We start from the raw sequence: 21,958 nt of genomic DNA on the forward strand, positions 1-21,958 counted from the left end.
CAGTGAAACCCCCGACAAGACCATAAGAACAGTATCGCCTTTTGTTGTCGTGAAATGCCCGACTGAAACCCTAGGTACAGGATACAAAGTCACGAAAATGGCCAGTGGTGACATTTTCCTTGAAATCAGTGATAAAGCTCAATGTGAAAATCTGCCAAAACTCATCTCTTTTGGTGACACCCAAATCTCTAAGTCCTCATCATTCAATGAATAGTACACGAGGGGTAGTATCAGATCAGGACCTGCTGGAACTGACTGAGACAGAGCTCCTAGAAGGCTGGAAAGAGTGACATGTTACGAATGTACAGCGAATTAAGATCCAACGAGACGACAAGGAAATTTTGACAAAACACCTCATACTTACCTTTTGTATGAGCACACTCCCTGAACACATCGAAACTGGCTGCATCAATATAAATGTAAGACCATACTTTCCAGACCCTCGACACTGTTTTAAGTGCCAAAGATTTGGTCACGGCTTTCAGAGCTGCAGGGGCCGTACCACCTGTGCAAAGTGCGCATCGCATGAGCACCCTGCTGATAACTGCAATGATCCACCTCACTGTGCAAATTGTGACCGTGAACACCTGGCATATTCTCGCTCCTGTCCCTTATGGAAGAAAGAAAAAGAAATGATTACGCTCAAAGTAAACAAAAACATTTCCTTCAAAGAAGCTCAATAACGCCTCTCATTTGTGGGGCCTTCTTTCTCCGACGTGGCACGGCAGGGGGCTGTGCCACAACGGTTCTAGGCGGCCGTTAGGACCACGCAAAGTGGACCGACGGTAGTACCACTCGCCCCTACTGCAGGATCAGCTAGTGCTGTTCCGCAACCCAGCAAGAAGAGCCAGCAGTCCACCAGACCTGCAGGCTCTATGACTTCTAGGGCCTCTGTTTGCACAGAGAAGCCTGAAACACCCGCGAACATACAGCGTGAGCGGGCATCCAGCGCCTCTGCGGAGGCGATGGATACATCAAGTGTATCAGCGTCTCAGCCACCGAAGGATCGGCGCAGCTCTCAGAAGCTCACCAAAAAAAGGCAAATCCCTCATCACGGGGCCCGGCAAGGGTCCTGTGGGCTAGCATAGTTTTCCTCTCTTGAACACACATCACAAAACACTTTCACTATGGATACACAAATATTATATTGGAATGTCATGGGTTTTCTTCACAATCTAGATGACCTTAAAGAACTCCTACATAAACATAATCCAAAGTTACTTTGTGTTCAAGAGACTCATCTGAAAAGCGCACACACACTTTCTTCATAACTATGCTATCTTCAGAAAAGACCGTGACGAGGCTAACGCACCGATCGGTGGCATAGCAATTGTTGAAGTCTGTAGCTTGTCATCATGTAGCCTAACAGACGTCCCTTCAGGCAGCGTCAGTGCAGGGAGTTCTTTTTAATAAGTTGGTTACTGTTTGCTCCATATACATACCCCCAAACTATCACCTCCAGAAAAGATTTCTACAACCTCATAAATCAGCTTCCGGAACCCTACATACTCGTGGGTGATTTTAATGCCAACAACACCTTGTGGGGAGATTCCCGTTGGTACGCGAGAGGTCGGCTGATGGAAAATTTTCTTTCGACATCTGGTGTATGCCTATTCAATAAAAAGGAGCCGGCTTATTACAGTGTACATCACAACTCATACTCATTGATAGACTTAGCAATCAGTACTGCTTCTCTTCTGTCTAACCTGAAATGGAATGTCATCAAGAATTCTTTTGGAAGTGACCACTTTCCAGTCACTCCAAATTTAGCAGCACAATATGATTCTCCACCACATGTCCCTCGCTGGAAATTAGCCTCAGCCAATTGGAAAAGCTTTAAAGAATGTACTTATTTACCTCGAGACTTTTTAGAATATTATAGATGATGCCGTATCATATTTCACTAATTTTATTATTGACACAGTGCAAAAGTGCATACCACAAACAAATGGTCTTTCATGCAGAAGACGTGTCCCTTGGTGGAACAAAGATTGCAAAGAACTGGAAAAAGGCAGAATAGGACATGGGGCATGCTTCGTAGTTCGCCGAATGCGGGAAATCTAATCGAATTAAAGCGTATAAAATCACAAGGGAGGCGCAAGCGATGGCAGTCAAAAAGAGTAAGTTGGATGAGATTTCAATCGGGCATCACTTCTTGCACACGACAGAAAAAAGTATGGGATCGCGTAAGAAGGCTAAAGGGACAGCAAATTCACCCTTGGTGAATGATAAAAAATATAGCCTGGAAGAGCAGGCAGATGCTTCCGGAGAGCATTTCGAACTTGTCGAGCGCCACCCATTATCCGAAGTCATTCCTAAAACACAAATACCCCACAGGGGCGTCTGTGTCGGCAGGGGTTTGGTGTGTTGAGACACCACATACCTGAGCAGACAAGGGTTGGATCCTCCCGCGTCTAGCCGTGCGCTGCCTAGCCGTGTCCAGGGAAAAGGGGATCCTGGGGGTTGTGCCGATGCCGGGTGTTTGGACCTCTACGGCCCCTCGGCGGAGGCAACACACCTCTTTGGCCTCGGCTTCACGTAGACAGCACCCCCGGACTGTCCTACCCAGGGGAAATTGGTAGTTGCCTTTTCCTGTCCCCCTCTACAATCTGCACCTTTCTCTCTACCTTTCAATCTTTCCTGTCTTCTCCTCTCTTCTATTTACTTCCGACTTTCCTGGCAGCAAGGGTTAACCTTGTGCGGGTGGCCAACCTTGGTTACTCCAGATGGGGTTATAGTAGCACCATACAACTGGCGAGGGCTTGTCTTACTAGTAAGATTTGCTTCGTCCCCATGTTGGGCTCGGTGGTGGGCGGTTGGTGCTGCTGCTGAACTCAAGATCCCTATATTATGGTTTCTAGTAAACCGGTTTCTCTTGATTGCCCTAGAAAGAGAGGGTGCACCGATGCAACCGTTCAATTCTTCTTGAAGAAGACTGAGGAACACTTCTTCTCTAAGTACCATGTAATCCACAGTGAAGGCAACATCAGCGTGCGTAAATTCTCCCCCTTCTTGGTGGCGAAATGCCTCGGAAACATGATAGGACCTGGCTACAAAGCTACAAAGATGTCCAATGGAGACCTGCTCCTTGAATTGAAGGATAAAACCCAATATGATGAAATGAATGACTTGAAATGCATTGGCAATGTAGCAGTGACTGTATTGGCACATCGAACCATCAACATGAGCCATGGAAGACGACTTCTTGGACCTTAGTAATGAAGAGCTGCTTGAAGTATAAAGAAATAGAAAGTAGAAAAATCGAGGTAGAAAGAATTCTAATCCTAATCCGCCTATTTTGCAATCTAGATGATGTCAAAGATCTACTAGAGGAATATCAGCCACGACTGTTCTGTGTTCAAGAAACACATTTAAAGCCGACACCCAATAACTTCTTAAGACAGTACATAGTTTTCTGTGAAGATCAAAATAATGGTAATTCTTCTTCAGGGGGTGTGGCAATCATAGCCCAAATGTCAGTAGCATGCCAGTATGTATCACTACAGAGTTCACTCGAAGCAGTGGCTGTTCGGGCTATATAAAAATATTTTCTCTCTCTCTCTCTCTCTCTCTCTCTCTCTCTCTATATATATATATATATATATATATATATATATATATATATATATATATATATATATATATATATATATATATATATATATATATATATATATATTGCCTGATGAACAGTTTAACACTGCAGAATTTGAAAAGCTGATTGACCAGCTTCCTGAACCCTATATAGTAATTGGAAATTTTAATGCTCGCAGCACATTATGGGGTGACTCAAGATGTGATGCGAGAGGACGGGCAATAGAAAAGTTCCTTCTTTCATCTGGAGCCTGTCTATTTAATGAAACAGAGCCAACTTTTTACAGTTCTACACACATGTATTCATTCTGAAACGTTCTTACACCATAAAAGAATAGCTGAAAATATTCCTGTGTCCAAACAAGTCATCAGAAGGGTACAACAAACGACTAACATTCCATGAACTCAAGTTTGCCCTAGGCTCTTGTGGCAGCTTGGCTCCAGGTTCTGACACAATAACATATGATATAATCAAGAATGTGCCTTGTGAGACCCTAAACTGCATCTTAGGTCTTTACAATAAAATTTTAGCAACTGGTCATATACCTTCGTCTTGGAAGAAGGCAATAGTTCTGCGAATACTCGAACACGGCAAAGACCCTTCCTTAATTAACAGTTACAGACCCATTGCACTCACTAGCTGTTTACTTAAGCTATTTGAAAAAATGATTAACTGTCGCCTTGTGTTCTTTCTGGAATATAATAGTATATTGGACCCTCACGAATCTGGCTTCCAAAGAGCGAGGTCTACAACCGATAATCTTATTCTCCTTGAGTCATATATAGGTGATGCATTTGTACACAGCCAATACTGTCTATCTGTATTCTTTGATCTTGAGAAGGCATATGATACTGCCTGGCGATACGGTATTCTGCAAGACCTGTCATCCTATGGAATTTGTGGTAGTATGCTGAACATATTGCAAAATTACCTATCTGAAAGGAAGTTCCGTGCAAGATTTGGCAATATACTATCGTGCACTTTTGTTCAAGAAAATGATGTACCACAGGAAGGAGTGCTAAGTTTCACACTTTTTATAAATAAAATGAACTCTTTTCGCTCTGTTATACCATCCATGGTGTCTTATTCTATGTGGACGACGTCCAAATCGGCTTTAAATCTTGCAACCTGTCCATATGCGAACGGTAGATACATTTAAGTTTTAATGGGCTTGCGAAATGGGCTGACGAAAATGGGTTTAGATTCAGTACAGAAAAGACTACCTGTGTACTGTTTTCTAGATGAAGAGGGGTATGTCCTGACCCTTTCATTACGAATGGGAGAAGACTGGTAAATAGAGAAGAACAAATTTCTGGGTGTAATCTTCGATACTAAGTTAACCTTCATGCAGCATATAAAACAGTTGAAGCTTAAATGTCTTAAACCTATGAACCTTTTAAAGATTTTATCTCATCAGTCCTGGGGAACAGATAGGTATTGCCTTCTATCTCTTTTTAAAAGCTTTGTGTTGTCATGCATAGAATATGGATGTATTGTTTACCAGTCAGCTTCAAAGACAACACTTAAGCTACTCGATCCTGTCTATCACTTAGGTATCCGCCTAGCACTTGGTGCCTTTCATACGTGCCCAGTCCATAGTCTCTATGCAGAGTCAGATCAGTGGCCACTGGATTATCAGCGTACATATCTTGGAGTCACCTATGCAATAAGAGCCATGTCTCTAAAACAACATCCATGCAAAGCACTCGTAAATGATGAGTCCATAAATCACTTGTTTTTAAACCGGCCTTCGCACGCACCGCCTTTCCTGTCAGCAGTAAAATCTGTTGCAGAAAAACTCGTAGTTTTCACAGATCTGCAGGAAAGCGACTACGCTGAACCCATACCACCTTGGGAGCAATGTCCAGTCACCTGCCACTTGTCCTTCACAGAGCTTAACAAAAAGACTTGTCCAAGGGCCCTCATCCAGCAACATTTATTGGCCCTTGAATACACGTATAGATCTATGGCATTTTTCACTGATGCTTCAATGTCTGCAACTTCAGTATCATGTGCAGCCCATGGCCCAAACTTCTCCTACTCTAAAACCTTACGTAACCATAGTAGCATCTTTACAGCGGAAGCGTACGGTATTCTGACCACTGTTGAGTACATAGTACAGCACAAGATACAAAAGTCTTTAATGTACATAGATTAATACATATAATACAAGTCTATAATACATAGCCTTGTTCTGTGGCAAAGCAAGCCGAAACACTGTATTAAACAAGCTTCTTAAACACATTCACGTATTGTATAAACAACATTGCTCTTGTTGTATGCTGGGTGCCAGGCCACTCAGGGATCGCAGGCAGTGAAATGGCAACAAAAATGCGGGACAAACGGCTCATCGGGATATAATTGATGTAAGCTGAGTACCTGGTGTAGACATGAAACCTGCGGTGTACGAAAGGCGCTCTGTAATCATTGGCAAGTTGAATGGGACGAGGAAGTGGAAAATAAGCTGCACGTACTGAAACACAGACGGAAGCTTTTACAGAATCTCTATAACCTAATTTACACCCCGCCGCAATAGGGAGATCCGCTGGTGCCCTTCACTGACTTGTGTAGCTGTTTAGAAGAAACCGGTTTTTTCACACAGCCTATAAGGTAACACAGCTTTTGCTGCTGTGTTAAGTGCATATTCTTCGAGAGCTGGCTCCTTGCATGCCTTGCCATATCTCGTGGCGTCGTTTCCTTGAAAGTTTTGCGCCAGCAGTTTTTCAATTTTGTTTTGTCAGCTGTTTGTTGGTGATAGCACAAATCTACAATGTGTGGCACTTGCTTCCTGTTATTCTGAGCATTCGCTCTCTTTGTTACTGTGTATTATTTTGCCCAGCAGTCTTGGCACAAATTCTAACTGCTTGTGCTGAGCTCACAGCAACCATGTCCTTATAAAATTTTGCTAGCTGAGCACTCGGATGGTTCATATCAGCTCTGTAAATTCTTAACTTGTCCCAGTCTCTGAATGCGACTTCATAGAAGAGAAGTTTCTCAAACTTTTGTGCATGCTGGTTGGTGAGGATATGCTGCACAATCAGGTCCGGCTCACAGCCTGTGTACTTGCCTACTTTGCAGGAGCAGTGGCCCTGCAAGAAAAAAAAAATTGTTGCTTCAATGCAGGACAGGCATTCTTCATGTTATGTGAATAAACGTGATGTATTGCTCTTTCTCCCGTTTCATTGCGTATCTTTTTTTTTTCCTTTCGCGCTGCCTTCATGCAGTACTTCTTTAGCGGCTTTTCGCATCTGGGCTCCAAAAAAAAAAACTCCAAAGAAGTACTGGAAGAACCACTTTTGAGGTGTGGGCATGCGAATCGAGTTCTACGGTTCATCGGAGAATGACCAAATCAATGTAATGCTCCTACGGCAATGAAATCAGCTTTGTGGCATCATTAAACGTTTGGCATGTGCTGTACAACTGCATAGACGATGCTTTAGCAAATGAATGCGAGTGAATACCCTTTGTTTACTAGCGCATAAAGGCAGCATAGTTTGCCAGGCAACGCGAGGCAAGGGTTCGGACACCGAAGCTGCGGCAGTACACGGGGCCTCTCTTAGCGCGTAGCTGTGCTCACAGCCGCGCATCGTAGCAAAAATGCAGACGACGTGAAGTGGCAACTCCTGGTCCCTTTACGCATAAACCAGTCTGCCTGGAAACGCACATATGTAGAATGCACTTGCAGGCTGAAGAGCGCAGCCATGTGCTCGCGTGTTCAAACTAAGAGTGGACGACCGAATATGTAGTACACGTACACAATGCACCAGCAGCAAGCTATTCAGTCTCGCGGAGCATTGGTGCCCACTCACACCTCTGCAGTAAACACAGAGCTGTTTTAATTTCCTGAAGTGCGGCCATTGAAGCCTATTCGGCGAGGGACTCGCAAGAAAAAAAAAACAAAGCCAGTAAATAGCACAGGTACCCACCTTTCTTTCGTCGCTCCTATATTCGAACCACAGCTCATGCGGTTTCTGCTACACTTGTGACGTTTGCAGGCACAATCCTTGGACAGTGTGTGACGAGACTGCATTCTTTCAAGCCGCAGCAGACAATGTGTCCTGCGTTCAACACTTCTTCACCTTCAACCAGTCACCGAACACGCGTTTCTGAACCCCCGATGTGGGTCATAATATATCCCAGAGTCAGTGGTCTTTGAAATGAAGACATGATAATACCACGCTGCGGCCGGAAACACTATGCGATCCGATGCAGCGTGTACACTAGCTGGTGGCGTCTGCACGATCAATCCCCTTAACGACAGCCATATTGAATTTCGAGTAGCACCACCTATAGGTGCCAGATGGTTGGGAGCAGTAGCAGGAGCAGCAGTCTGAAAGAACGCTGGTTGCACAGCCGCAACCTCAGCATACGAGGTCGACGGCGAAGGAGGGGCACAGCTTGCAGCGCAGACCATGGAGGACAGCTCCTCTTTGATGATGTCGCGCAGGCCAGGAACTGAAGGTTGAGGCTGGAGAACGGGAGGACTGAGCAGGCCACACGCATGGAGCTCTTCGAGTATGAGTCCGAATCGGCATAGGCAGGTCCGCATCCAAGGAAGGAGGCATGTCACAGGCGACAGATTGTAAATGGATGGCCTGCAGTGCATCCAGGTGTTGGCAAGTTGCGATCACATCGTTAACGGTATTTGGTTTCTTGATCATCAGCGTGTTGAATGCGATGTGGGCAATGCCCTTTAGGATATGACGAACACGATCACATTCTGTCATGGTGGCGTCAACATGACGGCAAAGGGTGAGGATGTCCTCGATATAAGAGGTGTATGTTTCCCCGGGAAGTTGCATGCATCCGTCAAGCTTTTTCTTGTCGACGTCACAGAGGACGTTGGGGGCACCTAAAATCTGCCGAAGTTGGTGTTCAAATGCTGCTCAGTCAGGCAAGGTGCTCTCGTGGTTAAGAAACCAAGTCGTGGCAACATCAGTGAAGTAGAATGCGACATTGCGAAGCTTGTGCATATAATCTCACCGGTTAGACTCACTCACGCCGTCATAATTGTCCAGCCAGTCGCCACCATCGTCACTACGAAGGCCAGCGAACATGGTGGGATTGCGCTGCCGCGTGCTGACGGTCCATGAAGGAATGGCCGGTGGGGCAGAGATGGTGACGCCGGAGGCTCCTGGTGGATCTTCGTGGGGCACTGCGGCCGAACGGCAGAGCAAGCAGCGACCTCAACGAAGCTCCAGGGAAGCTCAAAGGTTCGTAGTCATAGAGCACCAAGGGATCAAGAGCAGCCTCCACCACTTGCGAGACAGCTGTTAAACCTCCACGGTTTATTTTGCAGGTCGCACGCTGAAGATGATGTCGCTGGCCGTGATGATGAACATATACAGATGAAGATGATGGAGTATTATAATGCTCACAATATCTTCAATAAACAGTTCAGTCATATCTAAACGAATGTGGGAACAGGTTGGAAAGTTTCGGGGAGATTACTCATCTTACACAATACCGTTACAAGTCCAGGCATGCAAACAACAATACAAGAACAGACAGATATACTTCGCGAAAATTTTTATGATGTATCCAATTCAGTGAATTATACAAAGGAATTTTTACAGTAAAAACAGTCTGCTGAAAAACAGAAGCTGCCCACTACTGGTGCGTCAAATGAACCATACAATTCGCCCCTCACACAACAAGAAATAAAGTCCTTTCTGCAGGGAAAAAAAAACGCCACCAGGTCATGACCATATTCACTACGCCATGCTGGCACATCTATCTCAAGTATCTGTAGACACTCTCCTTAAAATTTTCAACATAATCTGGGAATCTGGTATAATGCCAGAAGAGTGGAAAAAGGCAATAGTACCATTTCTAAAAGCCAGTAAATCCCCAGCATCTGCAAGCAGCTACAGACCCATTGCCCTCACAAGCTGTTTGGCAAAATCATATGAAAGCATTATCAATACGACTCATTTATTTTAGAATCAAGAAACCTTATAGATCCCCACCAGTGTGCATATAAAAAGGGTTGTTCGACTACTGACCATCTTGTCCGTCTACAACATGAAATTCGATATGCATTTTTACACAAAATTTTACACAAAGGACCGAGAACCGATCCTTGGGGCACACTGGTGAATTGCAGCCGTTAGCACTAACGTATTGTGAGCGATGAACCAGAAACCATTCGATCCATTTTAAGAGATTAGCATCAATATTCAAATGGGTTACTTTGTGGCCTAGAAGTTTGTGAGACTTTATCGAATGCTTTTGAGAAGTCTAGAAATATGCAGTCGGCGCATGATGAACGATTAAGAATTCGATGCAACTGATGAGTGAAGGATACGAGTTGAGTCTCGCATGAGTATGATTTCCATAAAGCCATGCTGTGCAGGTGAAAAAAATGTGTTATCTTCAAGAAAGTCGACGAGGTTTGTTAATACAATGTGTTCTAGAAGTTTGCAGCACGTGCTGGTAAGTGAGATGGGGCGATAGTTACCTGCCGTGGTTGCTCAGTGGCTATGGTGTTCGGCTGCTGAGCACGAGGTCGCGGAATCGAATCCCGGCCACGGCGGCCGCATTTCGGTGGGGGCGAAATGCGAAAACACCCGTGTACTTAGATTTAGGTGCACGTTAAAGAACCCAAGATGGTCGAAATTTCCGCAGTCCTCCACTACGGCGTGCCTCCTAATCAGAAAGTGGTTTTGGCACGTAAAACCCCATAATTTAATTTTTTTTGGGGGGGGCGATAGTTGGTTGCTATGTTTTTGTTACCAGATTTATGGAGCGGAACCACCTTCCCGACCTACCACTGGTAAGGTAAAGTGCTGGTGTTGAGTGACTGTTGAAAAATTTTTGTTAGTATTATAGAACTGTGTACGGAAGTGTTTTTTAGGAACTTGGTGTTAATTGAGTCAAAGCCAGGTGAAGAATTGTAGTCGAGCTTGTCAATAAGTTTAGCGACACCAGATGCATGAACTATTACTGGAAACATGACTGGATAATCAGTTACGTAACTCGGGAAGTTGTTTATTTAGAGCTCCCGAAAAATTCTTCAGAAAGGCTTCGTTAAGGTGAGTTGCAGCACCATATTTAGGAACAGGCTGCCCAGTAGAGTCGTTTAATAAGATTAAGTTATCAGAAACCGGTTTATTTATTTTCCAAAATTTTTTTAATGCTAGTTTTAAGAATAGATGGAAGAGTAACAGCAAGAAAAATACGTTTAGCGAGTTTTAAAGCTTGAGTATATTCGTTAGAAGCCGCCTTGTACGGCGTCCAACGAGAAGCACTCGAGGACAACTTTGCTGAGCGGTAGATACGCTTTTTACGGTTAGAAAGTCGTTTAATGCAAGTGTTATACCAGGGGGCTTGTGGGTTAGAAGTTAAGATATGGCTGGGAACATATTTGTTCATTCATTTACTTTATGAGCAAACATGTCCCAATTAGTTTGCACCGAACGGTCATCAAAGTTAATTAGGAAGGTGTCAAGGAACGTATCTAACTCGTTATTGATGGCCCCGAAGTTTGTTCTACTAGTCTAGTATTGGTTTCTTTTTCTTGATATTTTTCGGATGGTTGGCACTCATGGTAAAATGCATTGCAGAATGGTCACTTAAAGGCGGAAGGAAGGTAATGTTGAAAGTTAGTTTGGGTTCAGTAGTAAGTACTAGGTCGAGAGTGTTTGATATAGTAGCAGTATTCCGAGTTGGTTCAGTGACCACTTGCGAAAAGGAAAAAGTGGAACACAAATCTAAAAATTCCTTCGCCTGAGACGAAAAAGGGAGTAATGAGGGAGGCTGAGAGTTCCATTTAATGTTGGGGAAGTTAAAGTCACCTAACAAGCAAAGGGGCGATGATACGTTATTAATTACATCATGCAATTCACTAAGGAATGTGGGCGAGGAAGAAGGAGATCGGTAGCATACGCCTATAATTGCCTTCTGGTGATGAATGTTAAAGGAAGCCCAGACGATTTCGAGGTCAGTAGCAACAGAAATTCGTGAAGAAGGAATGTCGTTAAAAATGGCAAGTAGGACGCCGCCTCCACGACTCACAGTATGATCCTCCCTATAAATAGCGAAGCGATGGGCATCCTCGAATATTTCAGAATCATTAATGTTGTTCGAAAGCCACGTTTCTGTTAAGGCAACAATGTGTGGAGAACAAGTGTCAATCGCTGAGGACAATGAAAAGTATTTGTTCAGTACACTTCTAATGTTAGTAAAAAAGATGGACACATGGTGTTGTGAAGACTGTCCACTTCCCCTCTCGCTCCGCTAGGTTAAATTGCCTGCAGGAAGTATGTTTCTTGCGCGTTGGCCCTGCGACGGTTTTTCTGTCATGCATTTCGTTTTGGCGTCAACAACGTAGCACCTGTCATTCATAAGTAGTTTGTCGTATCTGAGATTAAACGTAGGTGTACCGGGCTGATTTTTTCCAAACAAGGTAAGATTTCCCCGAGCGAGACGGGTTGCGGGGGAGCAGTCTTCACTATGAGTGATATTGCTTGTTTTGTGCTGATTACGTAGTGAAAGAACAGTTTCTTTTATTTTGAAACTCGAGAAGTTCACAATTACGGGTCGGCATTTTCCCGGTAAAAAAATGCCTAAGCGATGGGCGTGTTCAATTGAGTCGGCTGAAAGAGATGGAAGTACGGTTTTCAAAGCAGATATAAATAACCTTGTTCTCGGTTTGTTCTCATGTTTCTTTAGTGTCTGGAATGTTGCGAATGATAAGGTTATTTCGCCGAGATCTGTCTTCAAGGTCATTGGCGCGAGCCCGCAGAATTGCGTTTTCTTCTTTTAGGCCCCGACAGTGCTCTTTATAGTAGACAGTACTACACCCTGTGCCTCGAAATTATTGCATTTTTCCTCCATACCGTCGATCCCTTTCCTCGATACAGTAAATTTCGCTTCCATGTTATTTTGGCCATTCTTTATAGCTTTAATATCGGCGTCTTGTTCGGCTAAAGTTTTCGAGGAGTGGAGTGAGCGAGTGTGTATATCTTTAATAAAGCGAAACATTATATTCATTTGTTCTGCAGGGTCGTCAAGCAGTGTTTCAATATCAAAAAGTGCGTCTGTCCTAGTATTAGGCCCAGGGTTTGTCTCAACATCCCCTGAACAGATCAACAATAAGGCAAACGACGAAGTCAAGCATTCACAAATGGTCTCACACAACACCCCTGCGCACGGGAACAGCACTAAGAAGCGGTCATCACTTTTTCTCGCGTATAAGGAAAGTTTATTACACACCTGCACAAGACAGAAGCAGAGGTTACGGGCCATGCCGAAAGTGCTGCTCGAGTGCCCACTGAAGGTGAAGTTTCCAGGGAAGCCGTTTAAACGTGCCTTGATGGATGATGTAGTGGTCGATGTGGTTGGCGCACGGAAGACGAGTCTTGCTGATGACACTACGGCAGGAAAATGTGCATCGACGTCGATGTAAGCTCAGGTTGCGTCAGGAATATGCGCGGAAATGCATTCGAAGTCGGTGGGTGTGTCCGTTGATAGCGCCAACAGGAGTCCGATAGCAGCCTGCACAGGACAGAAGCAGAGGCTACGGGCCATGCCGAAAGTGCTGCTCGAGTGCCCACTGAAGGTGAAGTTTCCAGGGAAGCCGTTTAATATCGGTTTCCATTGGGCGAACAGGAGCACTTGAAACTGCACTCAAAGTGCTCTCGCGAGTTCCAGCGCCTACCATTGGTCGAACAGGAGTGCGAGCGTCATGTTTCAATGGCAGAGGAGGCGCGCTTTGACGGTGCCGAGAGCAGCCGAGAGCAGTCCGAGGTGCTCCGTCATCAGCGGCGGAGTAGCAGGGAGAACGAAGGAAGTCGCATGACTTTTTTGACGTCACTTCTGCTTTCATCCCCGGGAAAGCCGCGGAAAAATGTCGGACGGTGGTAGCGGTGATAGTCGGCCGGTGCCAGCAAGCGTAATGGCAGTTGCGAAGCGCTGCTGTCTGGACGAAGAGTTGTTGTTGCTGTTTGATGAAAACAGCAGTTGTAGCACAGATTCGAGCACAAGCTCCTCTTCGGACAGCAGCAGCGGCGACGACGAGGATTTAGCATTGTATGAGCAGATGTTCGAGCAGCTTTTTACCCCGCCGAAGAAGCGACCGAAAGCCGAGTCGTATGTGGAAAAGACGGTCGCGGCTTATTCGGACGAAGAGGTGAGTTGTTGCATCCTACTTAGAACCTGTAATCAATAACCAACCTGCATTTTTTTCTTTGTACCTCACTAGTTTCGCAGGAATTTCCGACTGTCACGGTCGGCTGCAGATTCCCTTGCTGCTGAGTTCGCGAAATCGCCGCACTATCCTTCAAGAACTGATCGCGGAGGCCTGCCCCTAAAGTCGCCTCAAGAGCATGTGCTGTCCTTTTTGTGGTAAGATATTGAAATAAACGTTAATAAGGTATATTGTTGAGCTAATTGGTGCATCGATCACTTAAAGGGAAGCTGAAACTGTTTTCAATTTCTATGAATTGCTGGGATTGGGAAGAACAGACCTAATAATTTACGGTTCCGAAATTTTTTTTTTTCGTTTTGTTAATATAACGGGCGGAAATCGCTTTCTAAATCACCCGCGCGGACACGCCCCCATCGCTTCCCGGAGCGCCGGGTGAGGACGTTGGCAGAAGAGAGAACCGGCGAGAGTGACGTCATGGGCGGAGACCGAGTCAACCGAGCTGCGGACCGGCGTGCTGACATGTGCTGGCATGCCTCTTTCCGTCCTGCGCTTTACTGAACGACGCTACGAGAGATCTGCCGCCACCGCTCACGTTTGTTTTGCGATTTTCGTAAACTGTTCTTTCCTTCTGTGCTGCGTGAGTGCCTACAGCCAAGGGCGCCCAACATGCCCTCGTTCTGTGCAGCATTCGGCTGCGCGAACACAGGCGGGCGAGACGATGTGGTGTTTCACAAATTCCCGAAGGAAAAGAAGCTTGCAGCGCAGTGGGTACGTGCGGTGAGGAGAGATAAGTTAGCGTTGCTATACTCCGTTTCATACATCAGGTGCAACGCTGTGGAGGCTTGAGATACTTCTTGCAGTGGCTGCGTTCGCACTTAGAAAAAGTTCGGTGTTTCTTGACCCGATTTTATGCGAAGCATATTACTAGAGCTCAACCCAGCTCCTCAGGCGCGGCGGTGTCGCCTTCAATACCACGTGACACTGTGACGTCGCGACAGAGGAGAAACGGGGCTCCAACTCGCGGCGTCGCTCGCGGCGTCGCGGCGGTATATAAGCAGCTGCGCTTTTTCTAGGTGGCTTTGGCTCAACTCTTGCAAGATGGGCTGGGTGGGAATCGAACCAGGGTCTCCGGAGTGTGAGACGGAGACGCTACCACTGAGCCACGAGTACGATGCTTCAAAGTGGTACAAAAGCGCCTCTAGTGAATGCGGTGTTGCCTTAGAAACGAGCTGTTTCTAAGGCTCAGGCGTGCGTCGCTTGCTCAGGCGCGCATTTCGTTGCCGCGCCGAACGCTGCGTTGCTCGACGCTCACCGCGTCCAATGCGGGGCGCGTAGTCGCTGCGCCGTAGCCCATTGTCTTACACCCCATGGCGGGTCGACCGACGGGAACGCTGTCGCGTTCCACTCTTGAAGGCGAAGCAGAGTAACGCATGAGTTGTTTCTTCTACTAGCCGAACCAAATATAGCCAAGCAACAGCAGTTCACCAGGCTAAACAGTGGTTCAACAACTAAAATAAAGGCTAGTATGCTTCGCATCCTGGGCTTAACCTTAGCTAAGCCACAGCCATTTTTTCAGAAAGCTTTCCATATATAAGCTCAGTTCGGAATGAAAAAAAAAAGAATTTACCCATAGAAACCATCCGTGTACTTATACCGCTGCTAACACGTTCTTTTAAAAAAATGTTCTTTTCGGTATTTTTTAATTGCAGCCCGTCGCGGCAGCTTCACGTGCATGCTCGCGCGAGCAAACGCCACTGGCACGCTGCGAAGCATAGACGGAAACGCGCGCAGTAATAAATTTTGGTGACCGGACTTCCAGCGTAGCTTCCACAGCGATGCACCTGAGGTATCAAATGGAGTGTAGGCTTGCCTAGTGACATTCGACGTACGGTTCAGTTATCGTGTTTACCACACGGCGGTGCTAAAACTGCCTAATATCTTTATGTCAACACTAGCATGGAGCACGCATACGGATTCTTGATCGAGCCACACTCGCAAAGTCGTCGAACCATAGTATGAATATTGCACATATAATACCTCTGGTCATCTCTGGATGTGTATGATAAGCAACTTCCATGACTGTACCTCACAGCACTGCATGTGCGCGCTTTGAAACGCGGCACTCATGTTCGCGATCGTGTATCAACGCTGAAAAAACCACGGGACTTTAGACAAGCAGCGGCAAGGTGCTTGACTTCGCGGAATTGCACCCGTGTAAATCTAATGAGAAGTTAGTGCTTCGGCATTCTTCCAGCAGCATGTTCCCAGTGACACTTCAGCGCATTTTTTCTCCCGTCATTGCAACGTGCAGCTACATGAAAAAAAAAAAAAAAACATACGTACCAGCTAAGATTTCCAGCGCGCGAGAAGGTGCACACATCGCTCTCGCTGTTGGCACACTCAATATCGTCGTTGACTCTGTTGCCGCCATCGTTTTCCGTATCGGCTGTGGGTTCAAACATGTACGGGGACAATACAAGCTGTCGGAGACAGCGAGAACGTTCCATCTTGCAACTCAGCTATGAAGCCAGAACAGCAGAACCGTGTGCTACCAGAGAAAAAGGAATGGTGCTACGCTCTGAAACGGAGACATGCGGCGGCGCCGACCGGCGACTACCGCCAACGACGTCACAGCGGCCCCGACCAATCACGGGCAACAGCGGCGTTCGCGCGATGCCCGGAGGCGCTGGTGCGCGTTTTCTTGGAAAAACAGCCGCTTGCGTTTGTTTCCGCCCTTTTTGAACCAGATATTCGTGTTCAGGGGACTCAAAACTGTAGAATGCCGCAGAGAACTCATTTTTTTCGAAAAGTGTTTCAGCTTCCCTTTAAAACCGGCCTTAGAGAAGAACCAGACACAAGGAAGAAACACACAGACGTAGATGAAGCTGCTCGTTCACGTTTGTGTGTTTCTTCCTTGTGTCTGGTTCTTCTCTGCTGCGGGTTCTAAGTGATAACATATCGAAATTATTTACTAATAAAGAGAGAAGAGTTGTGATTTAGGATGAGTGATTGGAGGCATCTGATGACAAAAGCGTCATGGTACATCTAACCTGGCGCGAAGCATGAAATTGAATGCACTAATACACTGCGTGAGGGTTTACCAACCGATTTCTCAAATGCTTATGATGGCTGGAAATTGCTTTTACAGGTCACTGCTCTTCTGCATGCGAAGGGCTCAACCTTCCCACCTGTGAATGTAAATGGGTTTGATCACACTCAATTCAGTGTGCCCAGTTTTTTATTTCTGCTCTTGCCTATGGTTTTTAAAGGTATTTCAGAGGGAAAATACCACATGGCTGTACCAAAGGTGCCTGATGAACACATGTGAAGCTTTTTCAGACAACTGGGCAGATGCAAATTTTTCCTATACTTCGTTGCAATGCTTGATGGTAACATGAGATGCTAGTTTAACAATTTCGCATTATTAAAAAATTATCCCATTTTTTGCAGGTATGCTGCCAATAAATCCTGCATACGGGATGTCGCAGGGCAATTTGAGGTTGGGGAAAGCACGCATCGCAGGATGATGTACCGCGCCATGGCGTTTCTTCTGGACATCGCACCCCGCATCGTGACCTTCCCAGATGACTTGCAGAAGCTTGCAAATGCGTTTGAACAGGTGACCAAAAATTCTCTACTTCTGATTTGCGCCGTGCATAGGCTTTGACGTTAATCAAAACAGCATGTCACTTGCCATCTATATTACCCTTTAAAGCTGTCTTTTCCTTCACGAAACACTTGTAACTCTGAATGTCTTTTGTTATACTTGTGCATGCTTACACGCTAATAATTTGATCTTCTTTGTTATCACTAGGCTGTAATAATTTTTTTCACTATCTCTTTGTGTGTTCTGCTGCTAATGTATTGTTGGGGGCCAGGGGCTCCTCAAGCCGTCCTAGAACGGCTTTTTCCTTGGCCTCCTGTACACCCTGGTGTATGAATAAAAAGCCTGAATGAACGAACTGTGGATGCATTTCATGCCTTCCTGCACATGTAACAATGTCAATGGCTGTATGTTGCTACGAGGGGACTTAACATACCTAACTAAATAAAATACACATCTATACACTACTTATCATTTGGATGTCTATGTTCTGACCTCCTGTCACTGAGCATTAGCTGCAGTCTCTTCACACACTGCCCTAATGCCGTGATTGCTTTGCTGCATGCATGTGTATGCCAGTAAGGTTTTGGCATCCGGCAAACAATGCTTCCATATTAGTGAGGGCCATTGTTTTAATATAACTGTGTGAACATTGGGCTTGTCGGTCATGCTGGGCAACATGCAGGCCATCATCATTTGTAAACATGTTTAGCAGACTGTTACAACCACATAAAGCCAACAGCCAAGGAAAGCATGGGGGAAATGAGCTGTGTTTGAAGCTGAAATGAGAAAAAAAGGAGGAGAAAGAAAAGGGGAGGAAGGAGGATGGAAAAATAACTTGCCACCGATGAGAGCCGAGGCCACGACCTCCACATTATGCATGTGTTGTACATGAATTGTGCTATAATGACGGCTATCAATCTGGCTTCTCGTAACATTTTTTTTGTTCAACTTCCAGGTTTCAGGGTTTCCAGACACCATTGGCTGCGTTTACGGGAGCTATATTCCTGTTAGGTGCCCTGCTGGTAAGGTGCGGTCAGTGTACGTGAATAGGCACCATTACCCATCCTTGACACTGCAGGGGATATGTGATAACCAGAAGAGGTTCCTTGATGCCAGCACTGGTGCACCTAGTAAAATTCACGAGTCTAGGATTTTTCGGCTTTCAAACATTTCGAAGAAATTGCCTCAACTCTGTGCTGGAAAATACCATATTCTTGGGGACGCATACCCATGTCATACCCATCTCGCATACCCATGCATACCCAATGCATACCCATCTCGAGAGTTTTTGATGACTCCCATTTGAGACTATGGAAGCCTGGATGCCTCTGACAAGGCATTTAACACCTGACTTTCATCCATCCGTGTGCTAATTGAAAACGCATTTGGGGAATTGAAGGGTAGATTTAGGCAGCTACAGCGTTTGGACCTCATGACTGTAGACAACATGTCAAAATTTATTCTCTCTTGCTGTGTCCATCACAACATCTGCATCGACAACGGGGAATCATTCCATAGTCCACTTGAGGACATGCGTCTGAGCTCCCAGGTTAACAATGATCAGAGCCCGACTGCAGATGAAGTCTGCAGCGGAACATCTAGAGAAGAGAGCCTCTTACGGGCACTTGCAGAAGTTAAACAAGAAAAAATTAAGTCCAAGATTGGACTGAAGAGGAGGTACCCACAAAGCCTGTAGTGATGCAAACACAGGGCTAAACATATGTTCAAAGCAATGCTTCGTGATGACCATGCACAGAAACGTTTTTGTCTTGCACGAAATAAACACTCATAAAAACATGTTCATCCAAAGTGTACTGTTTTATTGCTTGAGCCCGAAGGCCTCGCGGATGAGCTGAAGTTTATCTTCGTGCATCTTGCGACGTTCCTGGCGTTCTTGAATGCGCTCAGCACGCCTCTTCTCCTTTTCTAGCACGCCTCTTCTCCTTTTGTTCTCCTTCTATAAGCGCAGACCTATTCGCTCTGCGCTTATAGCCCTCATTTGATCAAATAAAAATTGCATCTGCTGCATACGACTAGTACTGGCACGGCATTCCCTTTTCCTCACCTATGTTGACCCTTTCATACTTTCACCACTTTCTGAATTGCTCGACGGAGCACTGGACATTTCAGGCACAGGTGAAAGTGGATCAGCTGAGCTGTCAGAGCTTGATGACGTTGGCTCCGCGATGTAAAACAATATGAGAAACTACCGCAACTAGTGTCATTTGGGGAGACCCCCATAACAGTAACCTCGCACCGTACAATGAACACCACCCGTGGTCTTGTGTCAGATGATGATTTGCTTCAGTGAACAAAATGTGATCAATGTCAGAAGAATTAAGATGAGGCGGGATGTAAAGAGATTCAGACGAAGCACCTAATAATTACTTTTGGATCAAGTATCTTGCCCGAGTCAATCGAGGCCGGTTACATCAAGCTCCGTGTCAGGCCTTACGTGCCAAATCCACTCCGATGTTTCAAATGCCAGCGCTTCGGTCACAGCTCGCAGAGCTGCCGAGGCTACCAAACTTGTGCAAAATGCAGTGCTCAAGAACACACCTCTGAAGCTTGTGAGAACGCTCTCCACTGTGTAAACTGTGACGGGGATCACGCCGCGTACTCACGGTCGTACCCTTCCTCAAAGAGGCACGAAGGTGGGTAGCATACCTGCCAAAGAAAAGCTTTGCCGAAGTGGCGCGTCAGGGGCAGCGTCACAACGGCCTCCGGCGGCTGTCCGACCCACAAACAGTGAGTCGGCAGTTACGCCATCTGCCCCCACGGTGGTCGCAGCTAGCGCTGCTCCACCAACCGAGCAGAAGGGACCAACAACCCCGAAGGTGGGCGCAGCCAAGGCTGCCCCAACCTCCCCGGCCCCTTCCAGCGCTGGCCACAGCCGGCGCAGCCAAATCCTTCAGGGAGCCCCATCAGCCTCCGGGCTGGTGGGCGTAGGGGTCTTGCCTTCCGAGGCGGGACTCTCACGGAAAACTTCTCGCTCGCAAGAGCATGTGTCCGGCGCCTCACAAGAGGCAATGGACACTACACCTGTCCTCACGGCGCGCCAAGCGCCTGAGGAACTGCGAGGCTCCCTCGAACGCTCCAGAAAGGGCAAGACCCCGATTACAGGGCCTCGAAAAAGCTCTGTAACATAAGGCATCACTTCCTTTTCTGTATGCACAGCACCAATTTACTTTAAAAATGGATACACAATTAATTCAGTGGTACGTCAGAGGTCTTCTTAGAAACCTTGATGATGTGCAAGAACTCATCCACAAACATAATCCAAAAGTGCTGTGTTTACAGGAAACACACTTAAAACCCAAACACACAAACTTTCTCTGAACGTATGTTACGTTTTGCAAAGATCGCGATGATGCCGTCGCATCATCGGGTGGTGTTGCGATTGTCACTCATAAAAGTATAGCCTGTCAACCTTTACAGCTACAAACGCCCCTTGAAGCAGTGGCGGTGCGAGTTGTTCTGCTAAACAAGCTTATCACTATTTGCTCGCTTTATATACCCCCACATTACAAACTAAGCAAACATGAATTTCAGTCCTTTATAGATAATTTGCCAGAACCCTATGTTCTTGGCGATTTCAATGCACATAACTACCTGTGGGGCGACCCTCGTATAGATGCGTGAGGACGTCTTGTTGAGCAGTTCCTTTTTTCTTCTGGTGCGTGTCTGTTGAAGAAGGAACACACATATTACTCTCTTGCAAACAGAACCTATTCTTCAATAGATCTTAGTATAGCTTCCCCGTCTATACTGCCCGAACTTGAATGGGAAGTCACGAACAATCCTTACGGGAGCGACCACTTCCCCATACTGATAAGAACATCTAAAGAAAACGAATATCCTCCACAAGCTCCTAGGTGGAAGATAGAAACAGCCGACTGGGAAAAATTTCGAACTCTCACTAGCATCTCATGGGCTGACATGTCTTCTTTAGAAATTGATGCTGTGGTGTAGTATCTTACAACATTCATAATAGATGCCGCATCAAAATGCATATCCGAAATGAGTGGTTTGGCATGCAAACCACGTGTATCGTGGTGGAACAGCGAATGTAGGATCGCCCGTAAGAATCGGAACAAGCGCTTCTCCCACTGCAGAGAATCTTATCAACATTAAAAAAGTAAAGACTCAAGGCAGGAGAACCCGCCAGCAGGCCAGAAGAGAGGGTTGGCAAAAGTTTTTATCTGGCATCAACTTGTTTACAGATGAGGCCAAAGTCTGGAACAGGGTAAATAGAATTAGAGGGCGGCAAACATATTCACTCCCTTTGGTAAACACACAAGCAAGATCAGGCAGACTCACTAGGGGAGCACTTCGAAAGGATTTCAAGTTCCGCGAATTATTCAAAAGCCTTTCTCAAATATAAAGAAATAGTAGAATGTAAGCCACTCGCAAGAAAGTGTCGGCAGAACGAACCGTTCAACAGCCCTTTGGGTATTGCAGAGTTGAGAGCTGCCTTTAGCGCATGCAAGAGCTCTGCGCCGGGAGCTGATAGAATCATGTATGAAATGCTCAAAAACTTACCAAATGACACGCAGGTTACACTACTTACTTATCAACACTATCTGGGATGAAGGGTACCTTCCAA

The 21,958-nt window shown here is 45.9% G+C and overlaps 1 pseudogene; it reads left to right on the forward strand.

Moving 5' to 3' along the window:
• The window catches only part of LOC126534861 (uncharacterized), a 117,205-nt pseudogene extending 98,050 nt beyond the window's left edge, over window positions 1-19,155 (forward strand).
• The last annotated feature ends 2,803 nt before the right edge of the window (window positions 19,156-21,958 follow it).

This window comes from Dermacentor andersoni, chromosome 7, assembly GCF_023375885.2.
Source record: "Dermacentor andersoni chromosome 7, qqDerAnde1_hic_scaffold, whole genome shotgun sequence".
NCBI classification, from domain to species: Eukaryota; Metazoa; Arthropoda; class Arachnida; order Ixodida; family Ixodidae; genus Dermacentor; species Dermacentor andersoni.